Raw genomic sequence first — 17,848 nt, 5'->3', positions numbered from 1 at the left:
GACATCTAATGAGTTAAATTACACATCCATCGAGAAGTTGTGTTTAGCACTTATATTTGGCATTCACAAGTTGAAACATTATTTTCAAGCACACACTGTTCGACTCATATCCAAATCCAATCCCGTTAAATATGTCATGGTAAAACCTGTACTGTCCGATCGACTTGCGAGATAGTACCTTCGATTTCAACAATTCAAAATTATTTATGTATCTGCGAAAGCTGTCAAAGGGCAAGTATTGGCAGACTTTCTAGCCGATTATCCCATACCTGTCGAGTGAGAGTTGACTGATATTCCCCTATGAAAAAGTGTTTGTGGTCGAATCTCCGTGGTCGATGTATTTTGATGGAGCTGCTCACCGTGATGAAGTTGGTGCGGGAGTTGTCTTTTATACTTTTGAAGCAAATATATTGCCGTACTATTTCACTTTAACACGCCAGTATTCAAATAATGTGGCCGAATATCAGACGTTAATTCTCGATTTTGAAACGGCTGTAGACATGAAGCAGTTGCATCTTAAAGTCTATGGTAATTCAAAATTAGTGATAAATCAACTTCTATGATGTCAAAAAACCTGAATTGATTCCAAATTATAAGTATGCAAGACAACTCATGAGATGTTTAGACAATGTCACTATAGAACATATCCCTAGAAATTTCAACCAACAAGCTAATTCTTTAGCAAAGGTAGCGTTCATGATCACTCTACCTTCTCATCGAAATCAAAATGGAGTATTTCTACGATATTTTGGAGAAGATGATGCCATGCAAGCAATGGAGGAGGCTCACTCTGGGATATGTGGTGCTCATCAATCTGGTCCGAAATTACACTTTCGCATTAAAAAAATGGGATACTACTGGCCAATGATAGTGAAGAACTGCATCAACTTTTCTAGAAGATGTCAAGTTTGTCAATTCCATAGCAATTTCATCCATCAACCTCCTGAACCATTGCACCCAACTGTGGTTTCTTGGCCGTTTGATGCATAGGATTTGGATATAGTTAGACCACTTTCAAAATCTTCTGGTAGACATATCTTCATTTTGGCAACTACAGATTATTTCTGAAAGTGAGCTGAAACAGTTCCGCTAAGAGAGGTCAAAAAAGAGAATGTAGTGGATTTCATTCGTTTACACATCATTTTCGGTATAGAGTCCCACGTTATATCATCACCGATAATGGTAAACCTTTTTGCAATGTGACAATGAATAAGTTTTGCGAAAAGTTTCATTTCAAACAATACAACTCTTCCATGTACTATGCTGCTGCAAATGGATTCACTGAAGCATTCAACAAGATATTATGTAATCTGTTGAAGAAAATCATGGATAATTCGAAAAGAGATTAGCATGTTCGAATTAAAGAAGCGCTTTGGACATACATAACTACTTTTCGAACTCCTACGCAAGCAACCCCATACTTGCTTGTTTACGGTGTTGAATCTATTCTTCCACTTGAGTGTCAAATATCATCGCTAAGAATTGCGATTCAAGAGGGGTTAGAATCACTCGACGAAAAGAGATTGAAAACTCAACATCGAATTGAGTGTCATCAAGCCCGCCTTTCAAAAGCATTCAATAAGCATGTCCGGCCACATTCTTTTCAAATTGGAGAGTTAGTACTCGCTGTTCGAAAACCGATCATTCTCACTCATGGCGGACAAAGGAAGTTTACTCCTAAGTAGGATGGTCCATATGTTGTTCGAGAAGTGTATACGAATGGTTCATATAAATTGGTTGCTGAGAATGGATTAAGGGTTGGCCCCATCAACGGCAAATACCTGGAAAGGAACTATGTATTATCGTAACAACTTGTTGCTTCTGACCTGCATGAGCTAAAACTGTGGATGGCAACCACCAATAGTGTAGTATATGGTCAAACTGCTGAAACACTCCACCAAGTTTAAGGTGGTAAACAAATAAATGCTCCTGATCCGCATGAGATTAAAATGCGAATGGCAGGAACTACGTGTGACTTAATTCTCTTTTTGGGATACGTAAGCAGTTTAGAGGACGACTCCTAAGTTCAGTTACACATCCTAAATCAAACCCTTTTTCCTTGGAAAAAAAAAAGTCTCTTCTTTTTCTTTGAAGATAAAATTCTAAGATTAAAAGTTCTTTTCTCTTAGGAAAAAAAATAAGAGATAAGGAATGAAAATCATTTTATTATTCATAAAAAAAAATCATTACATGAAAAAATGATTAAAAAAAATTCAGGAAAAACAAAGACATGGTGGAAAGTATAAATGTCAAATTTGTATTCCACTACAACAATTTTACATGATTCAAGTGTAGACTTCATGTCTTCAAGTTCCTTCACTGCATCATCATGTGTTTGGCCTATCTCAGTCTGGATCTCTTTGAAGGTTTCATATTTTTGAACGATGGTCAAGCTGATTTCAATGCATTGTTTCTCCAAATCAATAAGTTTCTATTGCAAAACTTTTTTCCTATTTTCAATAGATTGCAACTTCTCTTCTAGATTTTACAGATGACAAGTTAGTTTTTCTTCCTTTGCCTTGGCTCTACTGAGTTGGGCGGTCACTTTGGAAAGGAGTTCTGCATGCGTTTCTTTACTCATCTTTTTCTATGATGAAAATGCCAAAACATCATATGCCTCTACCTTGGCAAACAATTCTATCAAATAGTCTTTTAAAGGAAGACCATTGGTGGGATCCCTCCTTGTGATTTCTGCAATATTTTCCTCTGCACACTCTTTTAAAGAAGAGATTTTCTTAATAGGAGTGTCAAGAATTTGTTCGTGAAAATCCGTCCACAAACTTTACAAGTTCTTCCTTCAATGCGTTTAGATCAATTTTTTGCCATGAAATTCTGAGACCAATGCTACCTTAGGTCTTTTCCGGATCTCATGCGAACTAGTCAGCTCTTTTTTATGTATTGATGAGGTACCTCCATTAGGGGCAAGTTGTTTTAGAATACTGATAACGATTTCGTCATCTTTCTTATTTAAAATTGTATCATCAGTTTCATGTTCAATTGCTGAATTGGTACCAACATTTTTTTGATGAAATTCAAGAAATGGGGACTGAAAAGAAATTAAAAAAAAGGGGAAAAAGTTACGAAAAAAAAAGGTTACAAAAAATGAAAAAAATGAAAAGATGATTATCTTAAACGGTGACACTCCAACTGATGGCAGTGTAAAGGAAATCTCCTCCAAATCAAAAGATATCATCTTCTTTGATCGGTTCCAATGACGATCTTGACTATTACTGCCGCTTGCCAATGAATGGGTTTCCCTTTGGGTAGATCCGGTGCCCTGGGCTTGAGTTCCTTCTTTTTCAATAGTCTTGATAGAATCATAATCATCCAACATGGCAATTTCAACGTCTTCTCCCATGCAAGTCATTATTAAAGATTTTGGAATAGTGGATGGCACTTTCTTTACCGGAGTCGTTAGGTTCGTCTCTTTGGGAGCCCATTGAGAATTCTTTGAAAGTTTATTTTTTGTGACAACACTTTTCAGGCAAGTGCCTGTCATTTTGCCTTCCTGCAAGGTAGATGCAATAAAACCTGTTCCAGTCCCTATAGCTCCATTGTAATGTATCGGCTCATTCATGGAAGTAACCTTACTTCTTCGATGACTGTTGAGGAATCTTAATCGTGAATTTAAAGGAAATTGAAGAGACACTGTTTGACCGTGTTGACCACCATACATCATAGTCTTTTGTGATCAATGAATACTTCCTATGCTAGGTATAGTCATCCGAGATCGCGTCTTCATGCGAACTGAGGAATCTCATAATTGAATGGTCTCACCCAAAGTATAAGTGTGAGTGATCTCTTTCAAGTTGTTGGGAATATTCTGACAAAAGCCAAATTGTCTACTAAACCTGCAAGGATTATATTTTTTAATAATAAAAATATTGTCCTTACTTAAAGTTAAGTGGTACGAGCGTTGACTAATAAAGTAACTCGTGAGTCTCGATGATAAGGATCCATCGTCGATCAACACTTTTTCTTCATTTTCAGTCCAGGACAGTTTGGAAAGTATCAAGGGATTCACTTCTTTGAAGATTTTCTCAGCTTCCGATTTACCATAAAATATTGTCATTTTCTCACCTCTAAATCTCATCATGCGCGCGTGATAGCTACTCACTTGGTTATTCTCATAATACACATCAAAATATTGGCCGATCCAAGTATGGACATAATGGATGGGAAAAGTTACCCCGCATTCTCCAAGGTTTGGGGCGTAGAAGATCTCCCTTAACCCATGATATATGCTCGTAAGAACGGGGATTGTAAGGCAAAATCTTTTCCCTGTGGCCATTAAGCATGCAACCTTGAAGGCACTTGGGCGGATACGATCGACCTTTTTACTTGGTAAAAAAAATTTGTAAACCCAACATGCTATGAATACCACAATATAAGTTTCCTTTCTCAAAAACCCTGAGATATTCAATGCGTCAAAAGGGACGTCGAAATCCTTGGTATCGACTAGATCATGAGGCTCTACGTTTCCAGAAAGGTTATAGGTCATCTTTGGTTTGAATGTGGTTTTTCTTCTATTCGTCCTGTTCGGAGGAGCCCTATACCTAACTTCTCCTTTGAACCAGAAGCGAATCCAGTCTTTCATCCATACTCCTTGGTCATTTGTCCAGCGGTGGTAGTAAGCCGAAAAGAGATACCTGTAGCTTTCAGGGAGAAGTTGCTTCCTTTCTTTATCACGAGTGAGAAGTTCCTGTACTAAAGGAACAACTTCATCAAAGAACGAACCATCAATCGAAAAATCACCAAGTCGATAAAGGTCCCAAAGTGTGATGGATAACTCTCCAACATGTGTATGGAGTGTATTTGTCGAGGGACACCAATATTTAAAAAAAGCTCGCAAGATATTTTCACAGCGGTCGTAGGAGTATCTCAACGTGTAGATAGTTTCAAATATACCGGCATGTGTGAGCACTTCTTTATATCTCTCAAGGATGTTCTCAACCCATTCCCAATAATGGGAGGTGAAGCACGCCTCGCCAAAGAATGACGAAGGAATCTTCCATGTAGTGTTCTCAATATTGAATCCCACGAACGGAAGCTTGAATTTGGCTATTTTTGGATCTCCATTGTGAAGTAACGAGTTTAATACGATCACTTTTTCTTCTCTCAACGTAATGGAGAAAGTTGATGGTGCCACGACTTCCCTGGTCCACTTGCTAGTCCAATTCTCAAGATAAAAACATCCTTCAAGGGGTATAAAAGACTCAGCAAAGGCACCAATTGCTGGCTTGTTAACATGTAGTGACAAACTTTTCGTTTGAAATCCTCCCCGTTCATCCGTCAATGAAATATGTGGGAATGGCGTGGCATAATGCTTAATTTGCATGCTTGCTGAAATTTTGCAAAAGAAAATGTTAGAGGATGAAGGGAAATTCTTACAAAATTTTGGTAATTAGAATTACCTTGCCTTTTTCTCAAGTCTCCGAGTTCACTTAAAACTCTCCTTCAAGCGCGATTTTGGTTATCTATAAAGGAGCAAGTTGATAAAGCTGAGATCCAATCATCCATGATAATAATATTTAGGGTGCAAATGGACTGGTACAAGCGTTGAGATTGAAATTTTAGTCGTAAGAATAGTTCTTGGCATTATTTTAATAGATAAATCAAAGGGCCAAACTATCTCAAAATATGTCGGAGATACAGGTCTAAAGCGCATGTTGAGTAGGCAAACAAATTCCAAGTACCGATCATATTCAAAACCTCTAATGATGAAACATGCAAAAACCTTGACCAAAGCTATTTATTGACAATTATGATCGAAGCTATTTAGTGACTGAAGCATCTAATGATGAAACGTGCAAAAGCCTTGACCGAAACCAATTCTTGGCATGCAAAAGTCTTGACCGAAGCTTCTTGTAACAATTAAATGTTGCGAGTAAAAAGGAAAAACAGACTTCAAGTACCTGGTAAGCTGAAAATATTTATTGGAGCACAATCGACTTCGTGGCAACGGCTTGCGCAGCAACTTCAGGTCAATGCGATGGAGGCTATTTACGAGTAACAAGCATCAGTCTGGTAGCACTAGCAACTGTAGCAATTTCTAGACGGCAATTCTCAACTCACGAGCTGCAAGAAAGCCTTGGTAGCAGCGACTAAGCAACTCTGCAATAGCTGAAAGTTATTATTGTTGTTTCTCACAAGTGAATATGCGACCCCAGTCTTGATTATTTATACTAGTAGCATTGTGTTGAGTCCGCGGGGAATCCGGGTGAGAGGTTGTTTCAATTTGGATAGGAGTAGACTCCCAATCCTGTATGAATTGTTGTTAGAAAGTAATTTCATGTACAATTGAAAAGGGAGTCGTGCAAGCTTTATTGTTTGGAGTCGATTTGTGAAGAAATTGGGAACTCGAGTTCAATGCCCCATATGATTCCCACGTCAATCTGGCCTAAGGACTTTCCAATTTGACTATGCATATCTCGTAGGTTCCTAATCATCATCAGATACTACTTGGTATTCTCAGTAGCAATTGATCTCTTGTATGGGTTGTGCACAAATCTTCTTGATTAAGGTGGCGGCGCGTGATTTGCAAGTGGATAAAAAAAAAGCAATTCTTTATTGTATGGGATTGTAATTTATAATTTCCCTATTTCAACTCCTGATAAAGGGTTTGATCCTTCAGTGACTTTATTTTACAAGCCGTAAAGGGACTAGTGATTAAAGTTTTCGAATTGGTTTGAAATTCAGATTCACCGCCTCCTTTGGCCATGGTCCAGCAAAGGTGGTGTTTATAGTAGATTAAATTAAGAGATTCCTCTTGTTCAGTTTGAGATGCTAAACATTTATATTGTTTGCATTCTAAAAGCAAAGTTTGCAAGAAAGTATGAATAAGATTATTTGGTCGTGGAGATTCATAGCACAAGTCCCACTAAAGTGCACATGCATTTGATGGCTGGGGCGGTGGATATGAGGCTAAAGAAAGTGAATTAATCTTTTAGAAATTGGAGGGCTAGCCCTTATGACATTCAATCTAAGTTAAAAAGAAAAAAAAAATCGAAACTTGTTCGTGAATGCTAAAAAAAATTGGAGCGGATCTCAACAAATGTTAACGCAATTTGTATTGGACTTCCTCTTGAGTTTTCGGATTTAATTCAGCAACAAGATTGTGGAGCTCACCAAGGATGCAAATGCTAGCTTTGGGAGGTTTGTTCGAACCGTACAAGGAAAAGAATTCTTGTGTGCGTAATGCTCAAATTCCTACAAGTAAAAGGAGATTTATACGAGTCACCGACTTGAGGATATTGCATGGTATGGCTGACCTTGGAAATTGAAATGTCTTGCTCTTGGAAATTGAGATCACTAATTCACCAAGATACGAGTCAGTACCTATTGTGGCATCTTTCATGGCCATCTTACGTGAGTCATTACTCAAGTTTCTAAAAGCCTTAAGTGTTGTTCATTTGTGAGTTTGGTTGGAAGATTAATATTTTAACGGTGTTGGAATTGAGGTTAAATATATATATATATATATATATATATGTATACATACATATATATATATATATATCGAAACTTGTTCATTCAAATACTCCGCTAATTTCTTTTAGTATTCACAAACAAGTTTCGAGGGGGCTTTTGTAGACAATGAAATTTTAATTAAATTCCAAAAATTACCATCGGTCTATAAATTATTTTTATGGCTTATTTTTATCCAATTGGATATTGCCATATGCCATGTACACCTAGAAAGATTAGTTATTAAATGACCAATTATATTTCACCACGTGTCAAGTTGAGGTGTTCCAAATCAATTCAAATTGCAGGGATATCTCTACCAACCAAATCATATCATGTCACATGTCTATTGAATAAATATCTAAATATTTATTTCTTATTAAAGGGATAATATTTAGCATTGTTTAATCCAAGTATATTTCTTATATACTGCAATAGTTTGTCCAATCAAACGACGCCACGTCATAGGTCCCTACAAGTTTGGCCAATCAAGGGACTACTTATTGGTATTATCTCTTTATTAATAAATACAAAATAAAGAGATAATATTTAAGGTGGCACAGTCCTAATATGACTACACGTCTTGCAAGACAAGTAAAGTGGTGTACAGGTTTTCAACCTCTACTTCATACTACAGCTATAAATAGGGGTCTCTCTATCAAATCAAAAGATACACAGAGACATATTCAAAGGCATCTCATACGCTCAAGTATTGAAGCTACAAGCTACGAAGGTTTGGGTCTTCAAGCTCTTCAAGTCTTCCATCTATCAAGGTTTGAGCTTTCAAACATTTTCAAGTTCTTCAAATCTTCCATATCAAGATTTGGAGGAGTCGGTAGTTGATCCAAGAACAAGCTGCGAAGCCCTTGAATTGGCGTTTGAGGAGAAGAATCAAAGGAAGCTCTCTATAAGTTCGAGAAAATTTCAGAGATTGTACCCACATATTTTTCCAAATTTATATATTACAAATTTGTCATGTATTTCTTTTTTCTTGTCTTTTACAGACTTGAAATTTTAATCGCGTACAGTTAGTATAGTGGGTTTGGTTGAAATATGGAAGAAATCAATTGGCAAAATAAATTTTTGTACAAAAAAGGTAGTTTAGGATTTTTGAGAAAAAATTTAGTCTTTTGGGCCTATATTGTTATATAAATAGTAAAAGCAAGGGAGGTAGGTGTGTACACACCAAAATTTTAAGCTTTTCATTTATTATTATTATTATTTTATTTTATTTTATTTTGGTGATTTTTGTTTATTTTGTTATTGTTATTTTTTGTTTATTTTATTTTATTTTTATTGTTTGTTAAGAGAATTGCTTTATTATTATTTAATTCATTGAAAAAATAAAAAAAATTAAAGGGACAAGAACAAGACACATAAGCCTATTTTGAGGTTTGAAATCTTAGCCTTTCATCTTAGGTTTAGTTTTTTGAGGTGCTTTTGAAATACAAACAGCCGCAAGCCCAAGAAAGGGAGAGAGAGAGAGAGAGAAGAAGAAGAAAAAGCCACGGGAAAAGAGGAGAAAAAAAAGAGAAGTGCGAGGGAGAAATCGGGAGCTTTGGAAGAAAACAGAGAAGATAACCAAAAGAGGAGAAAGGAACGAAAAAGAAAGGGGTGGCGGACGGGGGAACCCAAAGAAAAAAGAGACCAAAAGAGTTGAGAGAATAGGGGGAAAATCTAGAAATTGTGAGAGGACGGAAAAGAGGAAACAGAGAGCTTCGGTCAGGAGGAAAAAAAAAAGAGAAATAGAGGGGCGACGGAGTGAGAAAAGTTGAGAAAGAAAAAATAGAGGAAAAAGCTTCAGGCGGCTAGGAAGCAAAAGGAAAACAAAGGGAGGCTTTTGACGGCTGGTTGAGTGAGGAAATTAAAAAAAAAAAAAAGAAACCGAGGGCTGGAGAGGTTTTTGGGGTGGCGGCTGATGAAGAAGGTTGGGAGAGAAATGAGAACCGGGGACAACAAGTAAAAGAGTGGCGGCGGGAACGAAACCACGTGAGGGACCGAGAGAGAGGGAATGAAAAGGAAAAACTGGAGCAAGGAAAAAACAGAGAAGAAGGTCATCGGCAAAGAAACAGAGCGAAGGAAAGCCAAGAGTCAAGGGAATCAGCAAGGATTTGCTGTTGCCGCGACCGCCACCGCAATCTGCCATTACCACTTGCGAAATTTCACCAAGCAAGAGCATTGTAAGTTGTGTTTTCTCTCTTTAAATTTCAGTTCTTTTCAAGCTGTTGAAATGGGTCTTCCGTGGCTTTATTTGTTGCAATTTGCTTGTTGATTGTTTATAATTTTCCGATCGTACATGTTTTATGGGTTGATTGGACATTCTTCTTTGTTTCTGATAAATTTTGGGATTGGCTATAGCTTTGATGAAGCCGGGAATCAATGATATTTTTATGCCCATTTGGTGTTTGATGAAACGACTGAGTGAAAGTTCTGCTTGAAGATGATTTCGCCCGCGTTTTACGTGTGAAGAAAATGAACACTCGGATGGCTTTTTGCTTGTCCGAACATAATGAACAATTTTTCATGGTAGAAAGCTGTGTTGGTTCGTTGTATTTTTCTGTTTTATTCTTATATCTCTATGCTTGAATGCGAATCGATGTTGAGAGGGAGTATTGTTGTGAGTTTCATTGTTTGCTGGGAATGATTGGATTTGAAACCAGATTTCCTGGTATTGCTGACCGAAAAGGGAGCCAAAATGCTAACTGATGTTGGCTCGGTGGAGAAGACAATTACTTGTCAAAAATTGTGATTTCAGTCCTTCCATGTTGGTTTCGTTTTGTAGTTTAGCCCCAAGGTTCCAGAACTTCATAATTCGACCCTAAAACATTCATAATTCATTCAGTTAGGTCTCTATTTTGTTGTGATTGAACCTCTCAAGTTTCCCCTTTATTCTGATATGACCCGAAAAATTGGAAAAGTAAACTTGTTTCTCCCCTTTAGATTTTAATTATCTTTTAATATGCATAAGTAGTCTTTTAGCTAGATTAATTCTTGTTTTTTTTAGATCATAATTGTGGCTTAATAATTTTTGTTGTTTTTATCATGTTGGGCTTAGGGAAATTGGATTTTTATTTCGGCCCAGGGAGATAAATAAAATGGCCCAATGGCCTGTTTTTTAAGAATCTGGTAACTAGATTTGCAAATCAGTCCCTGGATTTCTCGTTAACTATACTGTGGCCCTGGGCATTTTCAACTTCTTTAAATTGGATCCCTAATTTAATTGCAAATGGGTCCCTGCACTTTATTTTCTTTAATTTTGACCCCAGAACTTTGTTAATGTTTGCAATCAAGTCTTTTATTCTTTTGACTTCTTGAATGTGGGTTATTTATATGATTTAATTGATTCAATTTCACGATTCATTTTTTTATTTTTTATGATTGTTTGTTAATTAAAGTGGTGCATTGACCCTTTCTTTGTATTTTGGAGGGTAAATAAGTGTCTTCACTTCATTAGAGCCCCCAACTCAAGGGAGGTACACCTTATCCCTTATTTTAACTTATTTGATCCTATGTGCACTTATGTGAAATTATGTGTGAAATTGCATGCTTCTTTTTCTTTTTGAATATTCTCATTATATTTGTTCATTTAGTTACTTTATTTGTTTTAATTTTGTATATTTATTTTAATTTAATTTGTAATTATTTGGGAGAGCAATTAAATGCCACAATTGTAATAGTTAGGTTATTATATCATTTTATTCATTCCCCCCCTTTTAGGTTGTAGTAGGGTTTCCCGAATGTAATAGTTAGGGTTTTATTTGCTTTATTTGCCTTGTGTGTTTTTGCATGCCTACGTGTTATGTGTTACTCGCTTTCCTAGGGTCTTGCATCTAGACATCATGCTTATGTGTTATATGCTATATGATTTAGGTGTTTATTTGCTTTATTATGCTTTATCTGATTTCTTAGACTGTAATAAATGCATGTTATCACACTAGTCCAATGCTAGCTGTGATTCCTTTCCCGTCACCACACTAGTCCAACGCTAGTTGTGGTTCTTTGTTCCGATTTTTCACTAGTCCAATGCTAGTGAGGATCCATAGACATGGGCTAGTCCAATGCTAGACCCTTAGGGATCTCTCTCGCTAGGTCATGTTTGTATGATTACATTACACTTCATGCATATTTTTCCATTTTTTAGGATCTTTATCATTTTCCCATAATATTTCCCCTAATAAAATATCCCCTTACCCCTATGTATATATAACATTTAGATTTGCATCTCATTTAGGAAATTAGGGGGGTAGATTAGTGCATTTTTGCCTGATTAAACTAGAGATAACCCCTTGAGTATGGGATATGGACAAGTTTGACTTTTTAGCCTTAACACGCTCGTATTCCCTCTATTAAAGGGAACATTGGAGTCACGAGTATAAGTCTCCCGCACCCATTGTGATGCATTCCTTTAGGTCATACACATTTGTATATTATTATTTTCTTTACTTTTCCTTTCTTTCGAATCTCATGACTTGCATTATTCGTGACTTTTTCGAAAAGTCTTTATTGGACGTTACAATTAATGTGATTGGTACCAAGTAAGTTTTGAAAATACATTTCGACCCCCCGACACCCTCCTAGGTCTAGGGTTTGCATTCATATAGAACATCCAAATGTGCTAAATCTTTAGATTAAAATAAGAAAATTTTTGACTAAATCGCGCAACTAGCCTTGGCTAGGTTGAAAGGGTGCCTTGGATTCTTATCCTTGCCTTCCCTTTTTTCAAATGTGACTCTCGAATCTTTTTCTCTGATTTTCGTAGACTTGGAGTCGTTTAAAAAGGGTTTTCTACTTTTTTCTTTAAAAAATTCAATTTTAGGTGATTTGGTACACCTTAACTCTATACCAAGTAGCGACTCCATTTTTCATTCAAAAACCCTTTTTAAACTATATTTTGGGTCAAATCGTCGCATTTTCAAGTCCCATTTAGACCCGTGTTTTTCATTTTCCAATCAAAAATTGAATCAAAAGTCATTTTTCTAAACTCGTCTTTTATTTTTCTTATTTAAAAATGGGACGCGACAGTTGGCGACTCCACTGGAGACTTAGAGAGTCCGAGCAAATTTGATTTAGTCAATCTTTTTCTTCTTTTAAGCTTTTCATATATCGCATTTTGATGTTTAGGGTTGCATTTTTTCCTTTTTGAGGATTTTTACATTTCGCGCGTATCAACTCACTCCCTCACACATTTGCGTACGATTAATGTTATAGATGAATGGTTTATTTATGTGATCCCGCACATTGCATTGCATTTGGGTAGGGGGTATTACCCTAGAGTCTCACGTTGGTTCTCGATCCCTCCCCTCCAAACGGAGCACTAGCATACGTGCATACGTTTTTATTTTTATCCCTCATTTATTTTTCTTTTAGTGGCTTGTCACGCCACTCTTCCGTATTAGGATTAGGCGACCCACTTGGACGTGTGATCGTGACACGACGTGTGCGTAGCACGATCTGAGAGGTCACTCAATCTTCCGCTTTAAGCTGTGGGTTAATAGCCTTTAGCTTTTAGTTGAAAGTTGAGGGTTTTTGATAGATTCACTCAGGCATGTAGTCGTGACACGACGTATGCGTAGCAGTGTTTGAGGAATTGTTCGAGCCACCGACAAAGAACCTTGGGATTGATGACCCTTGGTTTCCAAGTTTGAAGGCTCGGGGACCTAAAACCTGCCGAGTCTAGATGCATTAGTGACCCAAATCTCATGCATCCATAATAGTTCACCTGGGACAGAGTCTGCCTTACCCTATTAGGGACACTATTCACAAGGGGAGGAATCCAACCCCTCTATTCCTTTTATTGCTTTATCTCTTTGTATTGCTTTGCAACAATGTGTTATGTATTTATTTGATTGAACTAACTTTTCTTGATTTTTGTCTCCACTGCATTCATAAGCCCTAGAAAATAAGAGTCCTGGCATGGTATTCTCTAGTAACCTACCTTATTTGATGTGACACGTTTAAATTCAATGTTTCGCATTTTTTAGCATGAATACATGTCATTTTAGGCTCACCTCGGCGTACAAAAGGGGTTCCCTTTAGGTCACGTTTCATTTGTGTACTGTATATTTACGCGCTTTGATAAAATGGCATCATGCATAAACCCTAGAAAGGGAATGCCATTTAAGGGATCCCGTGATAAGAATAAACCACCTCTTGTCTCCGATACTTAATCCAAGGAGACTTGCACGTTTACATTTTGTACCATCCAAAGGGGTAGTGCACAAGGTAAGGTAGGATCCAATCATTTTCATAGAGCGATCTTTGGAATATGAGCGTCTAATAATCACTTTTTGGTCATTTTAAACAAAATTGGTAAAAATCCTTTGCGTAAAGGACATTAATTTGAAAAAATTCACAAATAAGTCCTCATTGTTGAGACGATAAATATATTGAGGCAAATCTTGATTTTAGACGGTTCATAGACTAATGCATCGCAATGAATTTTTTGAAAACTATCAATTTCATTCAATCCATTGGACCATTTTCTTCATCAGCTTCATTCAATCCATTTTGTCAATTCATTCAAATTTAGGACAATCTAATCATTTTTGAATAAATCATTAACTCCATTTCATTCATTTGGCCAATTCACCCATTTTTAGGGTAATCGAACCGATTTTAAATAAATCAAGTTTCATGCAATTCATTTGACCAATCTACCCTTTTTTAGGGTGATCTGATCAATTTTGAATAAACCAAATTTTATTCAATTCATTTGACAAACTACCTATTTTTAGGGCAATTCGATCGTTTTTGAATAAATCATCAATTTTATCCAATCCATTTGACCCGCTTTTTTCCCTTTAGAGTTTAAGTCTAAGATTCACTGAATAAATTAATCGAGACATTGCAATCTTTTTTACACATCATTTTATGTGTTGATAAAAATAAGCAATCCATTCGGATTTTGCCCTCGTTTTTAGGACAAATATTTTTCTCACTCCAATTGACCAAAATTTTTCAAATCATTTTTTCATTCAATCAGTTGATCGGATTCATCAGGTATTATATGATGCCTACCCTAGAGGATTGCATTTTCACGGTAGGTCTACCCTTGGCATAAAAGGGCTCCCCCATAGGACATGCATACCGATTTTACAATTTTGCTTACTAACTCTGGATATTTTTCTTTTATTTTTCCCCCTCCCCTGCATTCATAAAAAATGTTTTAATAAGGTGAAAATATTTTTCTATGTCTGCTAAAATTTAAAAATTACAAGTATTACTTGATTCTTGGGCAGGCCTTGCAATGAAAACATGAAGAATCTATCTGGAAGCGTTAGGCTAAAGATTCTGAGAGACTTCATAATTGTTTTTCATAGGAAAATTCTGTTTTTTTTTATTTGTTAATGCATTTTTGTTCCAAAAGAAAGGGAGAGACAAAAAGTGTATATGTGGGGTTTTTTTTTAGAAATTTTCTCTTCTCATTTGTATTATAATTGAACAAGAAATTTTGTTTTAAACTTTTTCAGCAATAAAGGTTTGGACAATTATTGTTTTGTATATATTCATGTACATTTCATTTCATTCTTTTGCTCATTGGAGATTTCATGATGCATTTTAAGAAATAAAACTAAATTGAGATTTTCTCAACCTCCAGCCTGAAAATTCACAAGTGTATGCTTTCTAAAATCCTTACGTACACTAGATTGGTGATCCGAGTTATACCATAGAGTGCTCAAAATTAAAAAAAGAGGTAATTCAAAAGATCCAATGAGATACCTTTTCTCCTTCACTTAACCCCAAAATAGAATCAGTCACATTGATTGATAAATCGTAAATTGGAGCAATCTTTGCTTGAAAAGTGTCCCACTATGTCTAATTATATTCAATTCACATCTAAGTGAAAGCAAAATGTGCATTATTCTTGTTTGTTTTGAAAAATTTGGAATGATACTTCGAACGTTCGTTTCTCTACCCATACAGATTTTATCATTTGCTCTTCCATTTGAGCCTTTGAAAGAATAATTTCGTTTCAAACAAGAGCCTTAATGATCACTACCTTACATTGAAAAATTCTTAGATATCAAAAAGAGAGTGAATTTTCAACGACCATTTCGTTACTTTGGTTGTCATGAGGTGTAAGAATGATACTTTGACCATCGTTTCTGCAACCTAAACACTATTTTTCCCTTGCATCCTTATTTGAGCTAAAATGGGTGGTTCTTTTCAAAGCACCTATGATCGCACTCCACATTGAGGAAGGAGATTGGAGAATTTTGCGAAAAAAGGGTAGAAAAAGGCTAAAGGGCTAAAATTAAAAAAAAAAAAAAAGAGATAGAGTCCCAAATGGAAAAAATTTGATTCTACCATCAATATCGGGGATTCAATTTTGAAAAAAGTAGAAGAAAGAGAAAAAAAGAAGGAAGAGTGTCCGGTGAATCACCTATATTTCACAGGTATGGATGAATTGGAGTCATCCTCAGTTAATTAATTCAGGTACATGCAAGAAATTTCGCATTAATGAAAGTTTCCTTTCAGAGTTAATGTAAGGAACGGTATGAAAAGTCAGGCTCTCTTCTTTTCCAATCAAACATTCTATCCCTAGTTATCCCTTTTGAGCTTTCAGAATAAGTTATTTCGTTTGGCAACCCCTAAGGATCGCAAACCCCACATTGGGGGCAAGTTTGAGTTGAAAAAAGAAAGAAAAGTTCCAAGAGATGAAAAGTGATAAAGCAACAAAATCAAAAGAGAAAAGAGAACCTCGGTTGAGTATAAATTGGGGCAAATTTTTGGAAAAGTTCAAAAGAATGGCAGAAGGTCGAAAAAAAAAGAACAAAATGAAAGAGAAAAGAGTCTCAATTGAGAATAAATTGGGGCAAGTTATGATTTAACCCTAAAATAGGGTTGGCGCAATAATGCGATTTCAAATCATTTAAACCACTTTTGAAGTCCATTTTCAAGATTTAACTTTTCTAAGCACCCCACCAGACCCCATTACAAAAGCCGAAAGTCCTGACTTCTGTTTTTTTGCAATACCTCTGTCAAGAAATTTTCTAATTGGCAAGTGATGCTCATATACTGATGCCAGAAAATTTTTTGGTATACCTGAATTGATTAGTTGTGAAGTTGACGGTACTCATCATGTGAAAACCCGCAAGGGCACCTTTGAAAAAAAAGAAGAAAGAAAAAGCAAGGAAAATAAGTGCAAAGGAAAAGTGCAGAAAGATTCGATGTTGAAGTCCCTATTAAGTAATGATAAAAGTCAAATGAAATCTAAGATCTTTGAGTCCAAATTGGGGCAATTCTGAAAAAATGCGATATTTGGTGCAATGTCCTTGAAAGTTTTATTCTTTAACTATCATTTTCAAGCCACATTACAAGTTCATAAAGTCCATTGTTGACTTATTCTTCATGACAACCCAAAGTGAGGATTATGCTCATAAGAAATCCCTCAATCATTTGTGATCTTAAAGCTATAACCTGTTTCCACATGTTTAGCTATCGTTTCTACTCATACGTTACAAGTCTAAAAAGCTTATATGTTGACTAAATTTTCTCAAGAAATAAGGGTGACAAACTCTTTACTTTCACTAAGATGTGATTTTGAATGGATTACATACAATTTTGGACACAAGAATAAGGAAGATCCTAACCTCCCATTTTCCTTAGTCGCCTCAAAATCAGAAATAATACCAACTTGATTGGTCTTGAAAGATGAGTTAACAAGGAGTGGTGACCCATTATCCTAAATATCGATACTAAGGTAAGAAAGAAATCTTTTGTAATTTGGTTTTATTTCGAGAGATTCCTCATAAAATTTTCTGTTAGGAATATAGTTTCTTACATTGTTCAAATAAATGGAGAGTCATCCAAACAAATTTTTGCAATTAAATGGACCCACACTGGGGCAAATTTTCATTTGAGAGATTTTGCAAAATAAGCCCACACTGGGGCAAATTTTTTGTAATACATTTGAGGTTTTCGTTCAAAAATCAAATAATACATTTTCAAATCCATCACGCTGCTCTTTTCATGAAATTTAAGTGCATGTCATACTTTGGTAAGCCCCCAGTGCAGGTATTTCTGGATGAAATAGACGAAAAAACATCTGGTGATGTGGAAGGCCGATATCGAAGAAAAAGAAAAAAGAAGGGAAAAGGGCCCTACACTAGGGCAAATTATTTTTGAAAAGGTTCTCTCAAAAAAAATAACAAAAATCCAAAAAAAAAATCAAAAATCAAAAAATCAGAAAAAATCAAATAATTCTTGTTTAATTCTTATTTAATTCTTGTTGGTAATGTCTCAGCGTATGCTGCGCACCCTTCTATCCCCCCTTTTCTTGACAATCACACTTAATTTCTTAACCGACTGAAGGCAGGCTCGGGTATGGATCCCACTGACCAATTGAAGGCAAACTCGGGTGTTGATCCCACTGACCAAT

The 17,848-nt window shown here is 36.0% G+C and overlaps 1 long non-coding RNA gene across 1 annotated transcript; it reads left to right on the top strand.

Annotated features, from left to right (window-relative positions):
* Positions 1–8,880: 8,880 nt before the first annotated feature.
* LOC140013843 (uncharacterized) lies at positions 8,881–9,940 on the top strand. Its single transcript, XR_011820661.1, has 2 exons — positions 8,881–9,647; positions 9,826–9,940. It is a non-coding gene; the product is annotated as an uncharacterized lncRNA (long non-coding RNA).
* The last annotated feature ends 7,908 nt before the right edge of the window (positions 9,941–17,848 follow it).

The sequence above is a fragment of the Coffea arabica genome, chromosome 8c (genome assembly GCF_036785885.1).
Source record: "Coffea arabica cultivar ET-39 chromosome 8c, Coffea Arabica ET-39 HiFi, whole genome shotgun sequence".
In the NCBI taxonomy this organism is placed as follows: domain Eukaryota; kingdom Viridiplantae; phylum Streptophyta; class Magnoliopsida; order Gentianales; family Rubiaceae; genus Coffea; species Coffea arabica.
Note: the sequence above shows the minus strand (reverse complement) of the source record. Positions and strands in the feature narration are given on the sequence as shown.